Genomic DNA, 23,874 nt, shown 5'->3' with positions numbered 1-23,874 from the left:
TCTAAACTTTCAGGCTACACATTTCTTTCAGTCGACAAGTCCCAGAATAGACACAACTCATCAATTCTGTAATGGAACACACTGGATCAGGAACCAAAAGCATGTTCTAGTCCAGAAAAACTACGGGACCCTCTTTCTTCCTGTCATTATACAATCCCACCAGAACTCATTTATTTGCTCTCTGCTCATCTGGCAACCAAACTCAGAGAAGAGTCAACTCAGCAGAGTGCCATGCTGGGGAGAACACCCCGCAGCAGCATGGCGGGCTGCCTGCCCTCCCGCAAGATCTGCTGACCCCTAGTGGCCTCCGTGGGGACCAGGCCAACAGAGATATTCCCAACAGCTGCAAAGTCCCACACATTAAATAAAAGCGATTTATTTTATACGATATGTTACGTATATAACCATCTCTGAAGACAGCTTTGACAGAAGCCCAAATCTTCAATATTAATCTGCAAAGGCAAATGCTGCCTCCAAGGGAAAACAAGTCTTAAAACGATGCTAAGACCTCCAAAGTCCTCTCCAGGACCATCAATCAAACTGCCTGCAGGCCTGCAGCTGCAGGCGGCTACATGTCTGTTTTTAAAGCAACCCCTTCCTGCCGTCAGGTGCTACAATGTCCCTCAACGCCCTCCCAACTGTGGGTAAGAGCGGCCAATGCAGAACCTTGCAGGGAAGTACTGACAAGACTGGACACAGAGGATCAGAGCTAAACTAAGACTTCTGATGACACGAGCTTGTCACTGTGTCATTTTACAGATGAAGATATATAGAGAGAGGTGGGGTGATCTTGCTCAAAGCCACACAGCTAATAATTGGCAAAGTCTGTAACCCAGCTACACCCTCTGGTGTGACGTCCCCGCTGGGACGCCCACAGGGTTCTCTTGTGCCTGCCGGGCCAGTCCTTTACTGTCACTCATAACCCACCACAGGGTCTGAACCTAGCCTGCCTTTTCAGCCTCTTCTCCCCCTAGTTTCTCAGGAACAAGGCTGCTCGGGCCACTGTGTGACTTCTGGCTCCCCAAACCCTCCGTGCTCAGGGTGGTCTTGCCTGTGCATCCAGCACCCTGCTCAGAGGCTCTTCCTCCCCTGCAGGAACACTTTCCCAATCTCCACAGGGACACCCCCTCAGGGAAGCCCACTCTCGCCCTCAGCATGGCAGGTGTCCCCGGCCACATCCTGAGCTGCCCCATTAGGACTGCCTGTGCCCAGGTTTGCTAGTCAGACCAGCAGCCTCAGACCTAGGGATTATGCCCTGGTCACCCTGCAAACCTACTGCGTGCCTCACAGCCCCCAGCCAGCAGGTCACCTGGAAGTCGCAGCAAGTGCCCCACCCAATCCCGAAGTCTCTTCATTTGCCAGCACCGCTGATGACTGGTCTCCAAACTTTGGTCAGTTTTTCACAAAACAGCAGCTTCCACTGTGAAGCAGGGGGTTTTCTCTTCTGCTCCCCATCCTTACTGGAAACGTCAAGAGAAACCAAAAGGCCTTTTCTCAACCCTTTTCTGATGACACCCTCCCACCCACAATATTCACATGCTCAAGAGCTTTGGGTCCACGTGGTTTTGTTTCCCATACGCTAAGTGGCTCAAAACACTGTGGGATTCTTTCTCTTTTGAGAGTATTTGTTTGTACTGAGTTTATCGGCTTTAATCACTTTTTGTGTCTCTCTTCAGTGTCCCTAGCAGTTGCCACTTCTTACTCCCTTCAGCAGCCTCCCTCCCAACATCTAGTCTAGGAAATCAGCTGTGATGAGGGGCCCGGGGGCAGTCACAGAAGATGGAACTAAGGCACAGAGAGGCGACATAATTTGCCTGAGAAGATCAGCTTCAAACCCCAACACTGTGTGTCACGTCCCTCTGTGTAACTCTTATGCTAAACTAGTTAACTTTTTATAGATTATGGTTATAAACAGATGAGGTATCAAAATACATACAAGGACACACATCAACTCTATGATGTTCATTAACTCCACTATTTTGTTTCTATTTATTTTATTTCTGTTAAAAAAAATTAGGAACCTCTGCAGTCAATATAGCAAAATGTTAATGGGATTTAAATCCAGAATGTAGAGGTGTAAGTGTATCATTACTCATAATTATTTGTATGCTCACAAAATGATTTGACAGTCTCTCTCCCCTCCTGCTACTCGCTACTGGCTCTCATCTGAGCTCCCAAACCACACATCTAACAGCCTTTCACTTTACCCACAGCTGAACTCATCAGTTATCCCCTAGATCTCCCTCTACAGCTTTCCCTCCTCAGAGCACAGCAGGACCATCACTTACCTCATTAATCCACCCAGAAACCTGGGCCTTACTCCATCCTACCTTCACAGACATCATTCATCCTTTCCTTTTTACCATCTAAACATGCCTAAAGTCTGTTCGTTTTTTCCCAGTGACTGTCCCACCGACTGTCCCACCGCTCATGTGGAAGCCACAACACTGCACACCTGGACTCACGAGTCTCCCAAGTGGCCCCAGAGCCGCTCTCCCATACTAGACACAAATGGGATATTGTCACTTCCGTGCTTTTATGACTCTTTTCAAACCTACTGTTCTTAGAAGAAACTCCAAGTTTTTCACCTGGTGAAGGTGTTTGCCATGAAACTTTGAGCTCATGAACTTCAGGACCCCCCTCCTTCTTGGCCCTCCCCTTTCCCCAAGGCCCCGCCCTCTCCCCCTCAGCCCCACCCTCTGGCACAGTGCTGGCTCAGGAGGACCTGCTGAGCTACACCAGCCTGTATTCTAACCCTGGTCTTGGGTTCTTAGCAAACTGCTTCACTTATGCATACAAATCCAAGGTAGATTAGAAAGATTTTAGATGTTGAGCTAGACTATTGATTTGGTGATTTTGCACTAGCAACCTGCAAGTACATGTTCTAATGATTCTGTCTTCTTAAAACCACACCCAGATTTTAGTAGTATTTGTGGAATGTCTTCGGAGTAAAAGGGACTGTACTTTAACAGACTATATGTTTTATAACATGAACAACCCGGACAGGGTCACAAATGGAATCGCCTGACAAGTGACAGAAGACAGGTGAGAGGCACAAAGCAACAGGTCTCAAAGATGGTAAGAGCAAAGTTGTTTCTCCAACCCCCCAAAAATTCCTGAAAAAACCAAAAATTCTGAATTTTGAAAGTAAAAGGCTGTCATATATAGAAATAAAATAAATGATCCTCTTCATCAGTGTTTCAAGATCTGACTCCAGATATTTTAGCAGGCCATACTGAATCCTAGCACAGAAAAATCAGATGGACTAGTGGTGAGTGAGTTCCAGGAAAACGGCAGTAATTCCACCACTTGTGTAAAGACATACACTCACCTGCCGAAGGTGAATGTAGAACTCATTCTGGAGAAATTCGGAAGCTTCCAGGGTCCGCTTCTGAACGGCAAGTACACGGACAGCTTGGAAGCATGCTTCTAACTCAGTCACCGGCATTCTTACACTGCAGGGCGAAAAGGAGGCCCTCAGTCGAGAGCAGAGATATTCCTGTCGTGTCTCCCAGGCCGAGCCTCGGGGACTCAGTGCCCTGCAGCAGCCTGGCCCCAGGCAAGGACACGCAGCGTGGCCCACCCAAGCAGGAGGGGCACTGTGCTTGCGAAATCCCATCCCCGATGGGGGCAAGAGGGGCTGGTGGGGTTGAGTGAACCTATAAATGCCCACAGAAATATGCCTGCATTCATTCAAGTGATACAAGCAACAGTAGCAGGCTATTTTACAAAATTTCAATTTTCAGTGGAAATTTTGCCATTCCTTTCCGCTTGTCCCCTGCACTCTGAGACAGGCTTAGGCTCTCTCACACCTGCAGCTCTGAAGCAATAGTTGTGAAGTAATTTTACTTTGGTGCAAGTGTCCTCGCTCCCCGTGTCACTGTGTCTGTCCTCTCTTAACACAGTCGGATATCTTCCTGGATCTCTACCTGAGTTCCTTTCTCCTCCTCCTCAGATACAGAGATAAAGGACAAATGAAGACACGTGACCAGAAAAGGCACTGTGGACTTGACCAAAATCCACAGTGACACCCTAGGTGAGTGCTGCCCACCCCTTACCTTCGATTCTCAAGGTTCTGCCCAGGGTGACATCCAGCCCAGAGAGGTGGCCCAATTGAAAGCTATGTGGCTTGGGCACGGGGACAGGTTCAGGAACTGGTTCCGGGGCCAGGCACCTCCCCACGTCTGCTCCCCTCTCCCCCGAAGCCCAGCTGCCAAGCACTCAGGCTCCGTGATCTGATGTCCTTCTCTTCTACTCTACTCCAAACCCTTTTCCTTTTCCTTTTTTCCCTAATTATCCCCAGCTGGAGTGATTTTTCAATCGTAGTATCTAAAAAATTTCCTGTAGCCGAAAATGAGGTCTCCAGATATCAATGCCCATATGCTGCCTCCTGAAGAGAGCCGCTGGCTAGGGGGAACCTCACCAACACTCACGGGGTATCAGACATGTTCCAGGGTCGGCCACCCCCAACAAGAGTTTGCTGTGACCCTTATGCCCACACAGCACCCCTGCTCACAAAAATATAGTTGGCCCACTTATCGGTTATTAAGAAGTAAAAATACAAAATTGCTCATGTTTCTTACTAAAATTATCTATGAAGTGGAAAAGCGAATTGTAATAGAAAAGAACAATTTTGACCCCATGTTAGGTCTGTTCCTTTGGCTTTAACCCTGTGCCCTGTTTCCTAGGCTCAGACTTGCTATCTCTGCACCATTTGTAAAAGAAAGTTGCCTTTAGACTGAAATATCCAGGACAGCCTCTTCTGGCCGTGATCTTGAAGGATGCTAACTAATCTGCACTTAGGTAGAGATGGCGAGTTGCAAAATAGAGAATTACTTTGTTTTATTTTTGGAGGTTTTACGGGGCAACATGATTTGATCCACATGGACAGCTGCAAGAACAGTGGATTCAAAGGACAAGCAATTCATACAACAAGAAGTTTCCAACAACCAACCGCAGCCCTGCCCCTTTTTAGTATACTAGGAGACTCAATTCTGACTTGGGGAAGATGGTTCTCCAGGACATCAGTCTGCCATCTTCTGGGTCTGCCAGGTTTGCAAATAAAGTCACTATTCCTTGCTACAACACCTCATCTCCCAGTTTATTGGCCTGTCATTTGGTGAGCAGAATGAGTTTGGACCTGGTAACAAAATGACTGCATTGGAGGTAGTATGTCTCCACTGTTTCCTCATTTCCAATATGTAACATGCACATTATTTATGATCTAGTGCAAATAATTCATCAAAGACAACCAAAAAAAGAAATTATACTCACACAGCTATCAACACTGAAGTCAAAACCTGTCAATTTTATATGCTGTTTAAGAACACAACTGAAAAACCTAACATAGGGAGTTGATTCCACGGAAATAAAATTATTTCTACTCCTTCAAAACTTTTTCTTTTCTTTTCTATTTTATTTTGTTTTGCTTATTGAAAAGAAAATAAAAGTCAAATCATTTTATTTCACGTATTTTTGTTATAGCTGCATACTTTAAATACTACAAAAAGACAAATTGCAATAAAAATTGTTCATATATTAGTATAAAGATATATACACAATCAATGGGGATTAGGAAAGGAATAGACATTTACTAAAAATCCACTGCAATCCAGTCTTTTACAAGCATATCCTGGAATATAAGCTCTGTTATCCAGGGAGCCTCACCCACATTCTCACTACTGAGTCCCTTAGTAATCAACCACTAAGTCACCAGCATAGAACCATGTGATCAGTATTTTAGGAATAAATGAGGGAATTAGCTCATTCAATTCTAAAACAAATACCCTAAAATAAATACTGAACTTATTTACAAATAAAGAAAATTTGTCCCCAAAAAAGTAAAGTTTCTTCCTCAAGGTCACAAAGCTAATAACTGGTAAAGGCAAGATTTGAACTAATCTGCCTGATTCTAAAAACTAAGGTGGAAATCCCATTCGACTGGGGAGTGTCCAGCTGCACAGCCTATCACCCTATCCTTGTTCAGAGCTGGCCTTAGACAGCCTGAGACAGCACCCCATTCCTGTGGAACTCGAGGGCAAACGATAACAATAAGGATTTTATATCCAGCAGTTTCTTAGGTCTCATATATATAAAGTGTCAGCAGGTCAGCAGAAAATCTCTGGGAACCATGAGTGGGTCCAGAACTTTTTGCTGATTAGAAACTCAGTCTATCAGGATAGAGTGACCTTCCCATGAGAGGCCACATGGACATAAACTAAAGGCAGCTGAACAATGGAAACTAGCAAGACCCTGGAACTCAAGCAAGGATCCCTGCCATCCCCCACCCAGTTGCCTCTTCATCCACGTGGACATGAAGACAGAAGACCCGGGTTCTTGTCCAAGTTACACTATCATGGATTCTCACCCATAAAAAGTTATGACTCTATGCTGTCCTAAGTCCTTTCCAACTCAAATATGATGACACCAATATCTCAGCAGAATATCTATGTCTCCACTTCCCCTCTTCTAATAGGAGAATATTTCTGTGGACACAAAGCAGAAATCCAATTTAAAAAACCATGCAAGAAGCCAGGCGAATTTCTGCTTAAGAGACTTTGCTCTCATGCTCAGTGAATGAAAACTCAGAAAAAGTGGTCCTTCTCCCTCAGCAAATGGGAGGTAGCCTGATTGTGTGTGTGTGTGTGTGTGTGTGTGTGTGTGTGTGTGTGTGTGTGTGTGTAAATCAAATATAATCATGTCTGGGATGTGTACAGATTTTTTTTAATTTCACTGTAATTTCATGGGGATGAGCCAACATTTAAAGTAATTTGAATCTAGTGTTCTGAGACAGACTCAGTCTCTTTTGGTGGAGGAGGTGAAAGGGGAGAGTAAAGGAGGAAAGAGGTAAATGAAGCAAAGAAGTAAGAATACTGCTAGGGAAAGACAAGATGTTAATTTTGTTCCTCATTGCATCACATACAAATTAGGGACTGGCTTTCCCCTGATGTCTTATCGAGCACTGAGTTGCAGAAGAAGAGGCAACAGCCCATTTCTCACTGAGATTGTGACTGTACGTGGCATCTTATAGACACAAATCATTTACACTGATCAAACACTCTAGCAGCAGGCTGTAATTCTCCTGTTTTGAGAGACAAGAAAACAGGAGTTCAAAGAGGATGTATAACTTGACAAAAGTCAAAGGACCAGTAAACTAAAGAGGATGAATTCAAACTCAGATCTGAATGCAGAGTCTGCTCTTCCCACTCCCAGGACTGGAAAATCCTTAACACACAGGACCCCCAGCTCCCCTGCAGTGTTCCTGGCACCAAGCATTTCCCATGGTAATGGTCTCCAGTTCTCACAGACACAGCGCTCTGTGCAGCCAATGACCTTGATCAGACCTTGATAATCTACCTGCCACGCCCACCAGGCTTCACCATACAGGCAGGAAAGCTGGCTTTTAAGTGCATACAAAGCCACACCCGGTCTAATCTGGGCTCTTCTGCGGCTTCTCCAGCCTAAAGGCAGCCATGAAAGTGCTCACAGTTTGTACGTGAGCCACACTACCTCTCTCCATCTGTCTCCCCACCTATACAACTTAGCTATGAACATTTTGAGAATCTTGGAAACAAATTTTTAAAAACAGAAAAGAAAGGATTCTGGAACAAGTACTTAATACTTACAATTTTAAATGACAAGTTACAAAGTGAGTATTGACAAACCGAATCTTCATTTCTAAATGTCAGTTTTAATCATTTAAAAATATAATAGCAAAAAATTCTCACTTACAAAATTAACAAAAACATAAACAATAATCTGGAATAAATTCAAAAATAATGCCCATATTCTAAATGGAGAAACTTCAGGACTGTACTGAGGGTTAAAGTAAGAGTTATGAATGTAGAGACATAAACATATTGCATGGAGGAAAGCAGTTTTGTAAACATGTAAGTTCTCCTAACAATAATTCAAAACTTACTAAAAAATCCCATGAAAATTCCAATCTAATTTTTTTAACTTGAACAAAATATTTTGGAATTCTTCAGGAATAATAAAGTCATAATACTTGAGAAGAAAATTTGGGATGGAAGAAAAGAATCAAAAAAAATCAGACTGCCAGTTATTAAATAAATTTTTACAATATGTAAGATATGGTGCTGGAGTAAGGAAAGGAGACTGACAGAAGGGAACCATGAGCTCAAAAAGAGACTCTAGTGTATGTAAGTATTTTGTACAGTTTGGATTTCAAATCAAAGAGAAAAGTATGAATTCGATAATTGTCCTGGGACAGAGAATCACCTGGAAAGAATAAATTCTATTCCTGTCATAATGACCACAAGATAAATTGCAGATAGTGATGTAAATATTAAAAAGTACTAGTAACAGCAAATACAACTCTTTGCTCTTATTAACTCAACTTCTCCTCACTATAACATGTACTATTATAATCTCCATCTTAGAGATTAAAAAAACCTACAGAAGAGATTTATTCCATTATAAGAGAGTATTTCTAAGAATAATGTCAAAGATAAAACCCATAAGGAAAACATTTACTATCTTAAGAATAGTTTGAGCCACAACAAAAATCAAAAAACTTCCTGAACAAAATGAAAGGAAAGAAAAGACAAGATAAAGCTCTGTGATACATGTTGATGAATTCACGAAGTTAATTTTCATAACATACAAAAAGCTGTCACGAAGCAACAAGAAGCTCCCTCACTTAAATGTGGGCAAAGGACAAAAGGAATTATTCATTTTAAAAAAGTCAAATGGCTAATGAGTGAAAAATGCTCAAAACTTCACTGCTCATCAAATGCAAACAAAAACAATGAAAAAGCACTTTTGCTTATCATATTGGCAAATATTTTTAAGATATTCTAGCTAGTGTCCATCTGTGGGAGAACAAATCATGAGCGACTTTTTCAGAGGATGACATATCAATGGATTTGTAAGCTCTGAAAATGTACATACACACTGACTCAACTCCACTTCTAGGAATTGTTTCATTTAGGAAAAAAAAATCAGTCCAAAAAGATGTACCCATCAGGGCATTTACACAGCACTGTTTACAAAGGTGGGAAGAAAAACTGAAGTGAAATCATATCCAGTGATAGAGAATTGGTTACATAAGTAATTGTGCATTTTTTCATTCCCCAATGGAGAAGGAATTTCTAGTCACTTGAAAGGAGTCTGTGATGAATGTAAATGTCACATCCAGGGACTAAATTTCCAGAAGCCTTAACTAAAGGAATACACATACAAGATCACAGGAATGTCTGTACAAGAAGGATGCAACTCAAACATTCTTTCTGACAGTGGAAAATGGAGAAAACTTAACTGTCCACCATCAAGACAATGATGCGGTAAATCAAGGCAAGCTGCAGGCGCTGAGGGAGCCGGCGTTTTGCCGTGGTCCAGGGACTTGTCCACAGCACTCTCCCACCAAATGTGTCCGTGGACAAGAGACGACACCCGCACATCAGGAGACCCCTCCAATCTATCTGAAAGGACCGGGTGAGTCTGGAGTGGGAGGACGTCCATGATATACCCCTGAGTGAATAAAGCGAGCTGCAGAAAAACATATAGTATGGTCTCATTTTTAAATAAAGCATATATACACACACCTATACATTGATTTCCCATATGTGTATATATATGTATCTCATAGGCATAAAGGTCATGAAATATATATACCAAATTTTCAACAGCTTTTACTCTCAGGAAATAATGGGAAGGGAGTTACGGGCCTTCCTGTACCACCACAGTTCTCTTTTCAGTATTTCAGTTAAGTATACTTGGAATTTAAAAGTTTATTTAAGTCCGAAGTAAAATGGATGATGCCTCCATAAGGCAGAATGCTACACTGGTCTTTAAAAATCATGCCAGGGGAGATAGAATATTGTAGAAAAACATGTAATAAGCCGAATGGAAAATGGAGGTCTCCGAACAGTAAACAGGGACAGAATGCTCACTGGTTTTTATGACAGAGATGATACACACTGATGAAAAGAACAGAAAATAAATGTTAAATTGTTAATTATTATCTCTGAGTAGTGGGACCAGGATAGACTCTTTTGCCCTTTTTTTCAGACTTATTATATTAAATGCACATTATTTTTCATCTGAAAAAAGCATTTTTAGACGTGTAGTACCACGCAGTGGGGAATAATACATGAATGCTTACAGAAACAAGTAACTAGGAGACACCGCAGCAGCGCCACACAATGTAGAACGGGCAATCCTGATTAACACCGCTCAGTTACATAAGGATCCACAAAGTGAGAGTACCTGCTGTAACAGGGCGTGGCCCCCTTCTATTTGTCAGTTGTGTCTTCAGGGCTGAGGCAGTTCTGAGCACGGCCAGTGTCAGTTCCAGTGTCTGGATGGATGCTACTGGAGGTGAGGGCACCTGCAAGCAGAAAGGAAGAACAGAAACCATCCTCTGCCTTTTCTGTCTTGTTTCTTTGTTACTTTAAAAGAGAGGCATAAATAAGATAAACTGTGTATCTCCCCTAGTGAAATTTCAGTAATGAAACCGTTTTTAAAGGCTTCAGAGCTTATATTCTGTCTATAACTGTCTTTTCAACAAAGCATCATATTTATTAAATGTTAATTGACTCAGTTAATTAACTCCCTGTTGAAACATTCAAGTAAAGAACATGAAATGCCTTACGTAAAAGAACCACACCTTCAGTGACTAGCTCAGCTGTCTTGACGGCAGTGCAGTCAGCCCCCACCATCCCGTGGCCCTGAGCTCCTGATGCTGGTAAGAGAGCGCGCTGCCGCCTCAGATGGAGAGATACTGTGAAAGCATTTTTTGAACTCTACAGTACTGACAAAACATAACTGACAAATCCCAGGCCCCTTTGAAGCCGTCATTTTCTGTTTCTGGCCAACCCCCGTCAATGAGCAGGACCACCCCATTCCCGAGTCATGGGACTCACGTGGGAAGAAGTTTTGGAGAAATTTCCAGGTACAGAATGTAACCAACAATATGTAGAACTCTGACAAAAGAAAAGATGAAATACTCTGATGTTGAAGACACTCAAAATATTCTCCTAAGCCTTAGTAGCTGGAAAGGCTGGGCTTCTCCTGAGCCACTTATTTATTTCACAGCCAGTGAACATCTCCTACAAACCCTGTTTCCCTGTGTCTTCTGGGAGCCTCAGGCACACTGTTGCTGTCGATCTTATAAGTCACAAGGCAGACGCGTGTCTCTCATGGCTGCCACCCTCACACAGGCTCGCCTCCTAGCCTCACTGTCTGAACTTGGCCCCATTTTCTCACCTGTTTATTTGGTATCTGTTCTTCTGTAAGCTGCCTGAAATGCTTTTTGGAACAAGTCAGAAGAATGAGTGGGTAGAGAAATGGACAGATGGACAGGTGAGAGGTGGGCAGACAGACAGAGAGACTCCAAGAAAAGGGGAACAAAGAAAATTTCCTATGCAGAACCCTCTTCTAGTCAGGGAAGAAAACCGCCATGGAGACGTGTGAAGAGGCAGGTGGCTTAGGACTTTTTCCTGGATTCCATGAAAAGTCCCACCAAGAGAGAGGGTAGAACTATAAATAATAAAAGAAAAAAGCATGCATGCTTGAAAAATATATCTACAATATGTACTTTCTAAAGAATAGATTCAAATCATCAGGGCCCAATTACACAATCCTTGGATATTTACAGAAGTGAGAATCCCATCTCCAAACCACAAGGCATCCCTTTGGAGCACTGAGAGTCTACACGGGGCTGTTATAAAGCCGTCACTGCAAAAGCTATGCTCTCCTGCACTTACGAGGAACGAGTAGCTGTGCTCGGGCTGCCCACGTGCATCATTTACACCCTACAGCACCTCTACGGGGGAGGAACGCCTAGCGAGCCACATCTCTGCAGGACAGAAAACAAGCCCGGGAGAGGCTAAGCCGACCTACCAGTTCTCCATCTCACAGGACTGGTCACTCCAGAGCAGGACTCGAACTCGGACCCACGTTTGTAATCACGGTACTACCGTGCTTTGTGTGCTTTTTGTGTGTATAATACATTTGTTTCTGGCATGAAAGGATATTTAATAAATGATCGGTTGTCCTGTCTATCTCATTTGCTCACAATCAATCTTTATAGTGTTGAATTGTACTCTTTTTCCATGGAGAAAGGAATGGAACGAGCAGGTTTTAGAATGAGGTGGGGCTCCATTCTTTATCTGTTACCTCATCTCATCCAAGTCCCCAACCAGGGAGAAGGAGCAAATGTTTTCTTCATCTTTTAAAGAGAGGGCTCCACTGATGGTGACTTAACTCCAAAACCAAGTCTGGGGAAAGGGCACATTCAGCAACCAGAGCAGTATCACCTGTAGGAAGGCGAAAACAGCTCACGGGAGGGCTCAGGGGGTCTGCCTGATTTAATTTCAATTGATAAAACAATAATACACTCTAAAAATAATAGCATGCAATGGATTGGCGCTTTCTTGACATCTAGCAAGTTTCCACAGCCCACATGTAAATTTATCGTGAACCAGTGAAAGGAAGTGTCTACAGACAAGAAAAATCAATGCCAAAGGTAGACTGAAACCCAGGCTGGAGGAAAGGAAGAGAAAGGGCATAGTAAAGAAGTGGGGAAAGGCTGGGAAAAAAATCATCATAAGGACTCTCAAGCATCATCCAACAATCATATAATCATTCAAGAGAGAGAGAGTTACTGAGGTCCTATTCTGTGCAAGATTGTAGAGTGGGTGAAGCAAGAGCGCAGCAACCATGGTGGCAGCTAGTGGCGGGGCTCAAATACACTTCTGATCCCGGTGCCTGGCACACTTGTCCTTAGTATAAAGGCAAAAAAAAAAAAAAAAGTAAAATAACTCTGTAAACTCAAAGCATTGTTAAAAAAAAAAATTAAAGAAGACCTAAATACCTGGACTGAAAACAACGCACATTCCTGGATCAGAAGATAGCGCTCTTGGAATGGCAGTGCTCCCCAGAATGATCCGTATATTCAACGTGGTCTCGATCACAATCCCTGCGGGCTCCTCTGCAGAAACTGACTAGCTGCTGCTACAGTTCATATGGGAATTCGAGGGTCTCAGTAACCAAAACGTACTTGAAAAAGAAGAACAATGTGAGAGGACTTGTAATTCTCAATTTCAAACTTTACAACTGTATCTCTAGGGGAGATTAGAGGCCATTGTGAAGTTATTACTGTGTTTATCCTTATTTTCTAAATTCTCTACAATGAATATAACTGTTACAATAAGAAAAATAAAAAGTAAGGTATCTTTTAAAACATGCACACCGATTGATTCATTGGGAAAAAAATATTTTAACTATAAAGAGGTAAACAAATATCTAGTGAAAAAGGACTACTTAAAAACAAGAGTGTATTTACATTTTTCATAAATTGAAAACTGAAAAGCACAAACACATCAAGTTTCTAGGGAGACCGATGCAACATATTAATAGTTATTTTCAAAAATTCTAATTGAACAATGAAAACTCAAGAAAGGGAAAATCACAATTGACAGCCAACTGCAAACACATGGAGAGCAAAGGCCTAGAAATCACAGTTCCTTTAACTCTGATACTAACTCAATAGAAGAGGAAATTCCTCCCTGAGGGGACAGTGGAATCCCATGCATAAGACAGGATACACAGTACAAACTGCACTAGAATCTGGGGTGATTTTCTTAGAATAATTCTAAAGTTACAACATTGCTGAAAAACTATAAAAACACTGAAAGACAGATTAAAACACACAGTCATATATATTATATAGAAACAGATGAAGTCTGCTCCCATGTTGCATAGAAATACAAACATATTTGTTCATTTATGGGCACTGAATATTTTATCCCAGGTAGAATATTTCAACTAAAACAAATAATCAATAATACACATCTCTTGTCAAATCTACTTGATAAGGTACTCTGCTATGTAACCATAATGTGTCTAAGATAGATCTAAAATTAGTGAAAAAGATCTTTGTATGGTTTCTTGAACTCTTTTCAAAATTCCAAGCTTAATTTTAAAATAGATCTGAGCAGTATTTCTATATTAACTTTTCCCTTGTGAAATGAACAGCACAGTCTGTTGTCAAAATTCTGTCCTTACAATGATTCACGAGCACCGTATCCTAACAAAACTGCTGGACAGCAAGGCACTATCCAGACACTGTGACCAAACAAATGAAACACAAGGAAGACAGTGACCCTATTCTGGAGGGCTTACCGTCTGTGTCAACTCTGGGGTTTTTATTTGATTGGTTTGATTGGGTAGCAAAATAAAATCAATCAAGTACTTTCTTCTTTGAGCATTCTGTAAGTCATGACTCTGTTGTTAGTGTCATGAGAAGGAAAGACTAAAGCAAGACTTGATTAGGTCAATTAGCAACAGCCATCACTGGGGAGTGAGTAATAAAGATGTTAACTGATAGCAATGCTTCTGCTTACATGAGAACTAAAATAAACCTACACTGATCTCTTTAAGGAAAATGAGAAGATGAGGCCCCAATGAGAAAAACAAAAACTAACAAGAAATCAAAAAAGTAAGACTTTTTCATTAACGATTCCAGGAAGGAGTGGAGCATGGTGGTGAAGAGCACAGATGCTGGGGACAAACATGAGGGTCTGAACTCCCACAGCACTGGGTAGCTTTGACACTGATAAGTAAGTGAAATTTTCTGCATCCCAGTCTCCTATCCATAGACTGGGGACAACAATAGCACCCGTCTCCTAGAACGGTGCTAATAATTAAGTTATTTTATATATAAAAGTTTAAATAAAATACCTCAGATATTAAATATTACCCCAAAAGCACAAGGAAAAAGAAAACAGAGATAAATTGGAGTTCATCAAATTTTAAAACTTTGCTTCAATGGACAACATCCTGAAAGTGAAAAAACAACACACAGCAGAAAATTTTTTCAAATCATTTATCTGATAAGGAATTTGTATCTACCAAAAAAAAAAAACCATAAATAACCTCCTACAACTCAACAATAAAAAGGCAACTCAATTAAAAAATGAATAGAGGATCTGAAAAACATTTTTCAAGGAAAATATACAAATGGCCAATAAGCACAACGAAACGATGTTCAATATCATTAGCTGTAAGGGAAATGAAGTCAAAACCACTAGGAAAAACCGCTTCACACTCACTACAATAGGTTATAATCAAAAAAAGTGTAACAAGCACTAATGAGGACACAGAAGAAACGGAGGTCGCAGCCGTTGCTGCTGAGGATGTAACACAGCGTAGCCACTTTGGAAAAACGCCTGGCAGGTCCTTAGAGAGTTGAACATTTGGTTTCTGAATAACCAGGCAATTTTGCTTCCTGGGCACACACGTAAGAGAACTGAAAACAAATGTTCACATAAAAACTCCTACAGGAATATTCACGGTGCCATTACTCATCACAGCCAAAAAGCAGAAACAACACAAATGTCTATCACGTGATGAATGGGTAAACAGAGGGGCCCAGCCATACAGTGGAATATTATTCAGCAATAGCAAAGCATAGAGTACTGACCCAGACCATAACATGGACAAACATTGAAAACGTTACTCAGTGTGAAAGAAGTCAGTCACAATAGATGGTTCCACTTACATGAAGTAACTCGATTTACATGAAATTTCCAGCAGAGGCAAACCCACAGAGAGAGAAAAGTGGCTCCCTGTGGCTGTGGGAGGATGGGGAAGATGGGAATGTCTGTTTATGCGTAAGGGGCTTCCTGTTGGGGGGATGAAAATGTTCTAAGATTGAATGGGATGCACAATTCTGGGCATAGAGTAAAAGCCACTGTACATTTTAATGGGTGAATTGTTATTAAAACTGTTAAGAACAAAAGCACCTCAGGCCAGTACCTTCCCATAGTAAATGCAAATTGCTAAATTTTATTACAGGAAGAAGAAACTGCCCTCAGCATGAAAGCAGGAGATCAGCAAATGTGAGTTAACCGAAATTGGACAAGAGCATTTCACTTGAAACAGTTGCTGAGTGTACACAAAATATTAAGACATGACAAGGAAAATCAGTTTGACATCACGAAGAAGCATTCTGCTTCAAATGCAGATCAAGTATTAGGCAAGCCCAGCTGCTAGAAACGACCAGAGAAGAAACCTGGTTCTTTAAACAAGCACCACAGCCAACAAGGAAAGAGTGGTGAGGAAAGCAGGCGGCCAAAAATCTGGAAAAGTTTGCTACAAATAATTTCTCCACTGAAAATTCAAAAATAAAATGAAAGTGATGTAATGCTGTGTTGACCTCACGTGAATAGGCTTCCTCCGGTTCTCAACAGTTTTGTAACCCCGAATGAGAGACTCAGGAGTATCAGAATGACTCCTGGGAGTCCCCAAATGACTGCCCACCAGCACGCTGGCCACCATCACATCTGCCAGGGTGGAATTGCAGAGAAGCGACCAACTTCTGAAAGGCACAGGAAATATTGACAAGGGAAAAAAAGGCTGATGTCAGTCTTGGGACAGAGGCCCTGAGAGCAGAGGCCAGAAGGCTGTAGGTGAACTGGAGTGGCCCTGGGGCAGGAAGGGACCACGGGGGAGCAGATCTCAATTCTCTTCTCTCTCTCCCTCGGGTAGGAGAGATAAAGTCTGCATCCTTCTTACCTGGAACTGTGGGTTCTGGCTGGCAGAAGTCTTACCGACATGGAATGAATGACTCAAGACTGTGGAAAAAGGAAAGAAAGCGAGAGGGAGTAGGGAGCCAACTCCAAAAGTCTCTCAAATGCTCCCATATTTATTGTGTATAATCAAAGAAAATAGTCTTTAACAGTTGTGTGATAGTAAACAGGAACTTGGGGAAAGACAGGATGAGATAGAGATTGTAGAATCCACAATGAGAAAAAAAAAGGCTTAGTTTACCTTTAGGGTGTCATGGGGAGAGGGGAACAAGATAAATTTTTTAGATATTCATTACAAAGCAGACCACCAGTCCAGCCAGGTCCGTGTTTTGGGGATAATAGACTATCTAACAGCACGCACGCCCAGCATTTATAGCTGAGGGCCTGGGTCATTGCTGTGCAATGAACAGAGTGCTATCTAAAACCTCAAATATGCAAGCAAGGCATTGTCTCTGCTTTTTATGGCAAGGAGACAGGAGTGAGGATGCACAGGTGCTTGCTTGAAAGCAGTTACTAAGCACACTTTTTCTTCTTAAAGTTGACACGCGTCTGGTGTCTGTTAAATTTGTTAACCCTATCATGGGCTACCACATGGAACCATTATGGAGGACACCCTAGGATGACAAATCCTGGCTCTGGGTCTTTTCCTGCCAACTTCGGCCATTCCAGCAGGGTCTAGACACATCCCTGAATAACGATCCCACAGAACCACCCAGACTCTTAACTCCTGGTGCTTGGAACTTAATTTTAGCTCTACACAACTTAACATAGAAAAGTTTCAGAAATAATAGATATTATATTCTTTTTATATCTCATCATAGGACTGATTTTCTGATTGCTCTAAGCTGCTTCTAATTGGTAAATCATCTAATTCTGCAGGTGAATTCAGTACTTTCCATTGCGCATAACTAGACAGTCTGGGCCCTCTGACTTCTATTGGTCAATAAATACCGATACACCTAATTGATTTCATTGTTCATCAATTTCAGCCTGGAGGTGAGGGAGTGTCACTCTGTTCCTTAGCCCACCCTCTAGTCTTTTCTCTTCAGCAACTCAGGCCTCCTGAATACAAAACATAGCATCTGTTTCCCTTGATCTACACTTTCCACAAACGCAACAGGAAACATCAGCCTAGAGAATGAATTCAACACAAATGTTAAAACAAAAATCTACAAACTTGAAGCAACTCCATCTCCGAATCATGATACACAATGACATGAAAGTAAGGGTGTCAGGTACAAAGCACGCATGAGCCTGACCACCTCATTTCTATTCTTCAAAGGAAGGAAGGTTTTCATGTTTTTTATTATCATTCTTTGTCATTGTTTCTGATTAAGCCAAAAAATAGTTTATGAAATAATTATGCACTGCAATAACAGATTTTCGCTGTATAAATTACAGAAGGCATTCAGAGGGGATAGGAAAACCCACCTATGTAAAAAATGCAAAATTTCTTCCCCTGTTAAGAACACGTATACAAAATGCAACAGAGAATTCAAATTCTTGTGGAGAGGAGCAAAAGCCACAGAATCAAAGCAAAGTCATTACTATGAGTCAATTCAAAATTCACTGGACAAACATGCTCAATGCATTCAAAGAATTTTAAAGGCACACTGCAAACCATTCACTTAATGATCTACAGGCTAGAGGAAGAATTTCCCTCTTTAACAGACAACAGAAATCAATAGGTTGCCCCACCAAATCAATAGGTTGCCCCACCAAACGAGGACGAAACAACAATCAGGTTTTTAACAGTTCTGATAAATCAGCATGTTCTAAACATCAAAATCCAGAAATGTTAAACATTCATTCACACCACAATGAAACAAGCACTTAAAAAAAAAAAAAACAAAATCCGAAGAAACTAAGCACAATTATCATGTACCTGGATCAATGGGAACTTCTTGTAACGCTGGAAGAAAGAACAGGCTATAGCCTTTTACTTAAAAAATAAAACTACATTTAAAGATAACTGCTAAAACTCATTTCATCATTCATGTTGCCTTGAAAAATCTGAGGCACTCGTATCTGATCAGAAAAGCAATTCTGAGTAATAGTATGTTACAATTCAGTGCCAGTTTGCTTTAGTAGAAAAAAGAAAAGCTACTGTTTCTCATCCTGCACAAAGAGTAAAGAACCTTCCTGCCTCTATCTCCTCCTATTTTCTAAGCTCATGCTCCCCAACCCTTCTGAAAGAAGTATGAGAACCTTTTATTCCCAACAATATGCTAAATGACAAAAGAGTATCAATTTATTTGTATAAATATATGCCTACACCTTGAACTGGAAGAGAAAGGTATCAGAAGGCTATATGGAACTTATTTTTACCTTCCTGAAATCACACACACACACACGTTCACAGAGACACAGACATGTACACACTGAATTACTGGGCAATTCACAAGCTGAGGACTTCCAATTTATAGAAGATGACTTTGTAGTTAGTTTAAAATACAAAACGGTCAGCTTTTGAAAGCCTTCATCATCTGCTAAATCATCCAAATATCAACGAGACACAATTAGCCTTCTCTGTAGAATATAATTTCCCATGATGGCAAAACAGACCCTAAGTTGTGGATCCAAGACTCGTGTTTAACACTACCTATGATCATTTTTAAACACGTAAACAGATTCAGAAAGTATGTCCCAACAACATTTATTCTTATTGAAATAGCATACATATTCAATTGTCTATACAGAAAATAGGTCCCATGATGGTGTTTAAGAGCTATTTTGTGTATTGAAATATTTATTTTTAAGTTCAGACAAGGAGGGTCTGTATTACTCAGTTGTAGAACACCTGCTTAGCATGCACAATGTGCTGGCTTCAGTCCCCAGTACCTTCATAAAAATTAATAAAAATAAGTGCTTATTTAAAAATAAGAATAAATTTATAAAAAGAGTAAATGCAGACTAAAAACCACTGCAACCTAGGAGCCATAATTTTAATAAAAAAACAAGAGTTTCTATCAAATATTCACTATATGGCAGTCACAGAGACAACCACAAATCACCCCTGACAACCATCCCTTGTGATTCTCAGCAACCCTACTAAGTAGACACCGAAGAGAAACCCAGCATTGCAGATGAAGAAACGGAGCTCGGAGGAGCCGAGGACGCTGACCGTCCTGCTCCCCGTGACACCACGTCAGCCCAGGATGAGCGCTGACAGAGCTGAACTGAGGGGACACCCAGCTGCACGGAACCTTGGTGCACTGGGGAGTCCCAGAAAACACTCAAAACTGTTCAGTGAAGAACCAGCTCAAATATATTACATTGTGCCACATCCTTTAAACAGGGAACATGACTGAGACCTTTTTGATGCTTCCATGTCCTTTCAGCCATTATCAATTATTTGCCCTCTCAGCATGCCCAGTCATGAATTGGACCGTATATGAAGTGCACTCAGATGGCAGAGCTTTTAAAACTGTTTTATGAAGTTTGTAAGACTCTGTCTATGCCTCACACAGGCGGTCATCCATCACTTCTCACCGGTGTGGATGTACCACATGAAATCACACCTTTCTACTTTTTAAAATCCCTCCATGTAATCCAGACTTTTCAACAGCAAAGAAGCAGCTCAACCAGAAACAGTGGATAGCTTTTCACCAAATGGACTCGAACAGCCCATCGGACTACCTGGAAGCCCTTTTTTCTATTAAACCCACTTCCAAGTACTTCATCATTTTCTGATTGGTGGACTTGGCCACTGAATGGCCTACTCTGAGAGCTCCCAGCCTCACATCCGGGGGTGGGAGAGGACCCTGCTGTTCGGGGAAATCAGTACAGAAGGCGGAAATCTTCCACCCAGGTCCGCACGGGTAGAAGTGCCACAACATGCTCAGAAAATATACCGTCAGCAACCCTGGGCTCCCATGAACTGATGTCACATTAACCAAACTCATGAGAGACTGATGCAAGAAAACCAGAAATTGAATTTATTAATGTAACAGGAGATGTGAAACTATGAACCAGACTGAAATATAAGAGTTCAACTATGAGTACAGATTCTTCTCAACGGCCCAATCACGGGCAGGCAGTCACATGGCAACCATGGACAGAAGCAGAGCAGGAAGGGTTTCTAGATTAACTCAATGGACTAAATTTCTGTTATACGAACAGATCTGCTGCCCAGAAGACATTTAACGCCAATCACGGTGCACTGTCCGTGGACAGTGGCTGAGACACGACTGTGAGCACCTGTGTAACTCTCCTTTCCCTGTCCTTTCTGGGCTAAGTGATGCACAGAAGTACAGAGATCCAGGGATGCAGATACCTCTAAACACCCAAAGCCCATCCCTGGGAGCCTGGAAACCAGACAGCCAGGGTTTAAATACCAGCTCTGCCACTTACTAGTTCTGTGACCTTGGCCAACTTACTTACTCTCTCTGTGCCTCAATTTCCACATTGTAAATCTGGGATAACAATCAAATCTCCCTTACTCACTTGTTGTGAAGATTGAAGGATTCATTTCTGTAAAACGCTCAGAAAAGAATGTAGCACATTTTTGGTGCTCAACAAATGTGAATTTAATAAGAAAGTGATTTACAAGTCTCCCTACTAATCATCTTCTGTGTTTCATGGCTAGTCTGAGTCCCAAAGTAAATCCTTATTTCCCCTCTTATAAACTCTTGGGGAGCACCCTTCTCTTGCATCCCACCACCTGTTTAAACTGAGGGAAGGGATGCCTCCTCCACACTCCTCTGGTCCATGGAGAGTGCTTCTCCCTTCACACCCCTGACCCCTGGCCAACGGCTAAAACTCCTCACAATAACAGATTGAGGTGTGAGTCCGGAGAGACAAGCAGGGCATATGAAACCTTTCCTTTCCCTCCAGTGTTGGCCACCCTTGGGAAGCACCCGGGATGCTCAGCTCCATGGCAGGGCAGCCCTGTGCAGGATGGGGCAGATCATCTTAAGGGAAGGCTCGCTGTGGCCCAGAGCTAACTGGGACTGCATGAGTCTCTAATTCTGGGACACAGTATCATGACACGCATTTTCCCACAACCCTGAATTTCATGGAGAACGTGGCTTCATCAGTAATAAAGGAGACATTTATCGCCTGTCTGTTATTCTGTGTCATCTCTCAGTTGGCTGCTGGAGAAAACATGTGTATAAGTATTGGGTCCCCTTAAGCCCCAATATATATGAAGTAACAAAAAATTCTGTGGCTTAACATTGGTTCAGGGTGACTGTGTAACGGTCCTGACTCTGCTGATGCTAAATTATGGGTATAGGAACTATGGAACCTCCTCAAATATCTTTCATCATAAAACCAGCTTTTCTTATTTTCCTGTTTCTTAGTAATTGCCAAAGACTGTAAAATGATGGCTTCATACAAAACAGGAGCTAAACTTTATGAGCCCTTTGACATTCCCACTGTGCTAAACAATTTACATAATTTCTAATTCTCACAATTCTGCAAAGCATATACGAGCATCCCCATCTCACAGACGAGGGAGAAACTCAGAACAAACTGACTCAGGCTCACGTGGCTCAGTGTCAGCGCGTGCACGCAAACCCAAGTCAAATCACTACACCCCTTCTTATATGTACAAAATCACCTCCCACCAAATGACACACAGCGGCTAGGTCAATACTCAGGGAACTCAGTACACTTTTCAGCTTTAAGGTGCTCAAGGGGCTGCTTCTAGCTCCTTTATAAAAGCCCTGCTCACTGGTTGCTAATACTGGAATAAAACACCCATTTTGCCATTGTTTGCACAGCAAGTCTGAAATGTTCACAGTGAGATGACAGAATAAAACAAAGATATAAGCAGAATAATTTTTCCAGGTAGACAGACATAATGGACATTGTGCTATTCTGAAGCACTAAGCAAAGGAATCAAAGCAAAAAAATATTTGTTAAGCCTTCTTTTACAAACAGGAAAATTAAGACTGTATGAAGGTGCAACAGCGCCTCCTATGGCTATAAAGACCTTCCAGGTTGCCGGGAAAGATGCAACACAAAAATTGCCTGTTGAATCAGAAACAAGAATCAGATAACTAAAAGCTTATGTAGCACATACTGCAGTTTGCTTCGGGGAAGGGAGGGGTATTCAGTATTTAATCTGACATTGCTAATACTCTTGAATATAAACAAAAGACACAGGCTCATGGAAACTCATCTTAGAAGAGGAAAGAATCCAGTCCAGCCACTTCATTTTACAGGAGAGGAGACTGAGATCTGGGATCTGTCCTTCCGGCAATCAGCAGCAAAGCTGTCTCTCCGAAGGCCTCATGTCATGCACTGTAGCATAAACCAACAGATCTGTACTAGGCCTCTATTCATAAAAGTCACGTCTGTATTTTTCCAACAGTAGACAATCTAAGTATCTTGCAAAATACTTCTCAAAGAGCCAGGAAATCATACAAGTGTATTGAAATACAAAAACACTTATTTGCACATTAAAACAGCATGAGCTTTATTCTATTAAAAAAAGTGACATGTCAAATCAATGTTTTGATATTTTAAAACCTATTAAGCATGCAGAAAAATAAATCAAAATTTCTTTAATCACAAAAGAAAGAAGCTTATTCCCTTAAAGTGATCAATGTGGATTTTTCTAAACTTAATAGTTCTGGTCAGATTTCTACGAATTTAAATGTCTGAGTGGATGGTTACACGGCAACATGAATTCTGAGTTGTAACAACACACATTCTGTGTAAATAATCTTCAAGGCCGTCTGCTTAAGGTGATTTAACTACTCCCTGTCTCACTAGAATGATACAGATTTCATTAAACCTTCATACTGCACACACACACACACACACAAAACCCTGAATCCTTGTTACTTTAAGCCATATTCATATATTCATATATATGCATATTGAATATGCATCAGAAATAAGCCACCCTCTTTAGTATTCAGAGTTGATCCTTCTAAACTATCTGTCCTTGTGACAGCATATTTTACTAAGCAGCTCTTGGGTGCTTCATAAACAAGGCATCTACATCTCACAGTCAAACAAGGTAAGCGTCATCACTCAAATTTCACAAATGAAGAAATGTACTTAAGCCATGAAAACAACTTACATATTCATCATCAGGAAAGAAAAGAGTAAAGATTTTACTTACAATATTCACTGACAAAACTTTCCTCCATACTAAGACTACATAGAACCAATTCAGTCTTTGTAAATTTTTCTGTCAATAAGCACCACTAGAGAAAAACAAGCAACATCATTAGCAATGGTTGGACTTTCAAAGCCCACTCCTATTTTGCACTATAATCATTTTTAATGTTTTGTTTTTAGTGTTTACAGAGCACTAAAATAAAAAAATATAAACTTTTTAAGTCATTGCCTGAGAATGCAA

At 41.4% G+C, this 23,874-nt stretch overlaps 1 long non-coding RNA gene across 1 annotated transcript in view; it reads right to left on the bottom strand.

Moving 5' to 3' along the window:
* Nucleotides 1-7,683: 7,683 nt before the first annotated feature.
* LOC141576904 (uncharacterized) overlaps nucleotides 7,684-23,874 on the bottom strand; it is a 46,759-nt gene continuing 30,568 nt past the window's right edge. The window contains exons 7-10 of the long non-coding RNA XR_012505318.1: nucleotides 12,839-13,023; nucleotides 10,887-10,946; nucleotides 10,231-10,351; nucleotides 7,684-9,510 (exon numbers count right to left, since the gene is read on the bottom strand). This is a non-coding gene — a long non-coding RNA (uncharacterized LOC141576904). The remainder of the gene's footprint in view (nucleotides 9,511-10,230; nucleotides 10,352-10,886; nucleotides 10,947-12,838; nucleotides 13,024-23,874) is intronic.

The sequence above is a fragment of the Camelus bactrianus genome, unplaced genomic scaffold, assembly GCF_048773025.1.
Source record: "Camelus bactrianus isolate YW-2024 breed Bactrian camel unplaced genomic scaffold, ASM4877302v1 HiC_scaffold_44, whole genome shotgun sequence".
In the NCBI taxonomy this organism is placed as follows: Eukaryota; Metazoa; Chordata; class Mammalia; order Artiodactyla; family Camelidae; genus Camelus; species Camelus bactrianus.
Note: the sequence above shows the minus strand (reverse complement) of the source record. Positions and strands in the feature narration are given on the sequence as shown.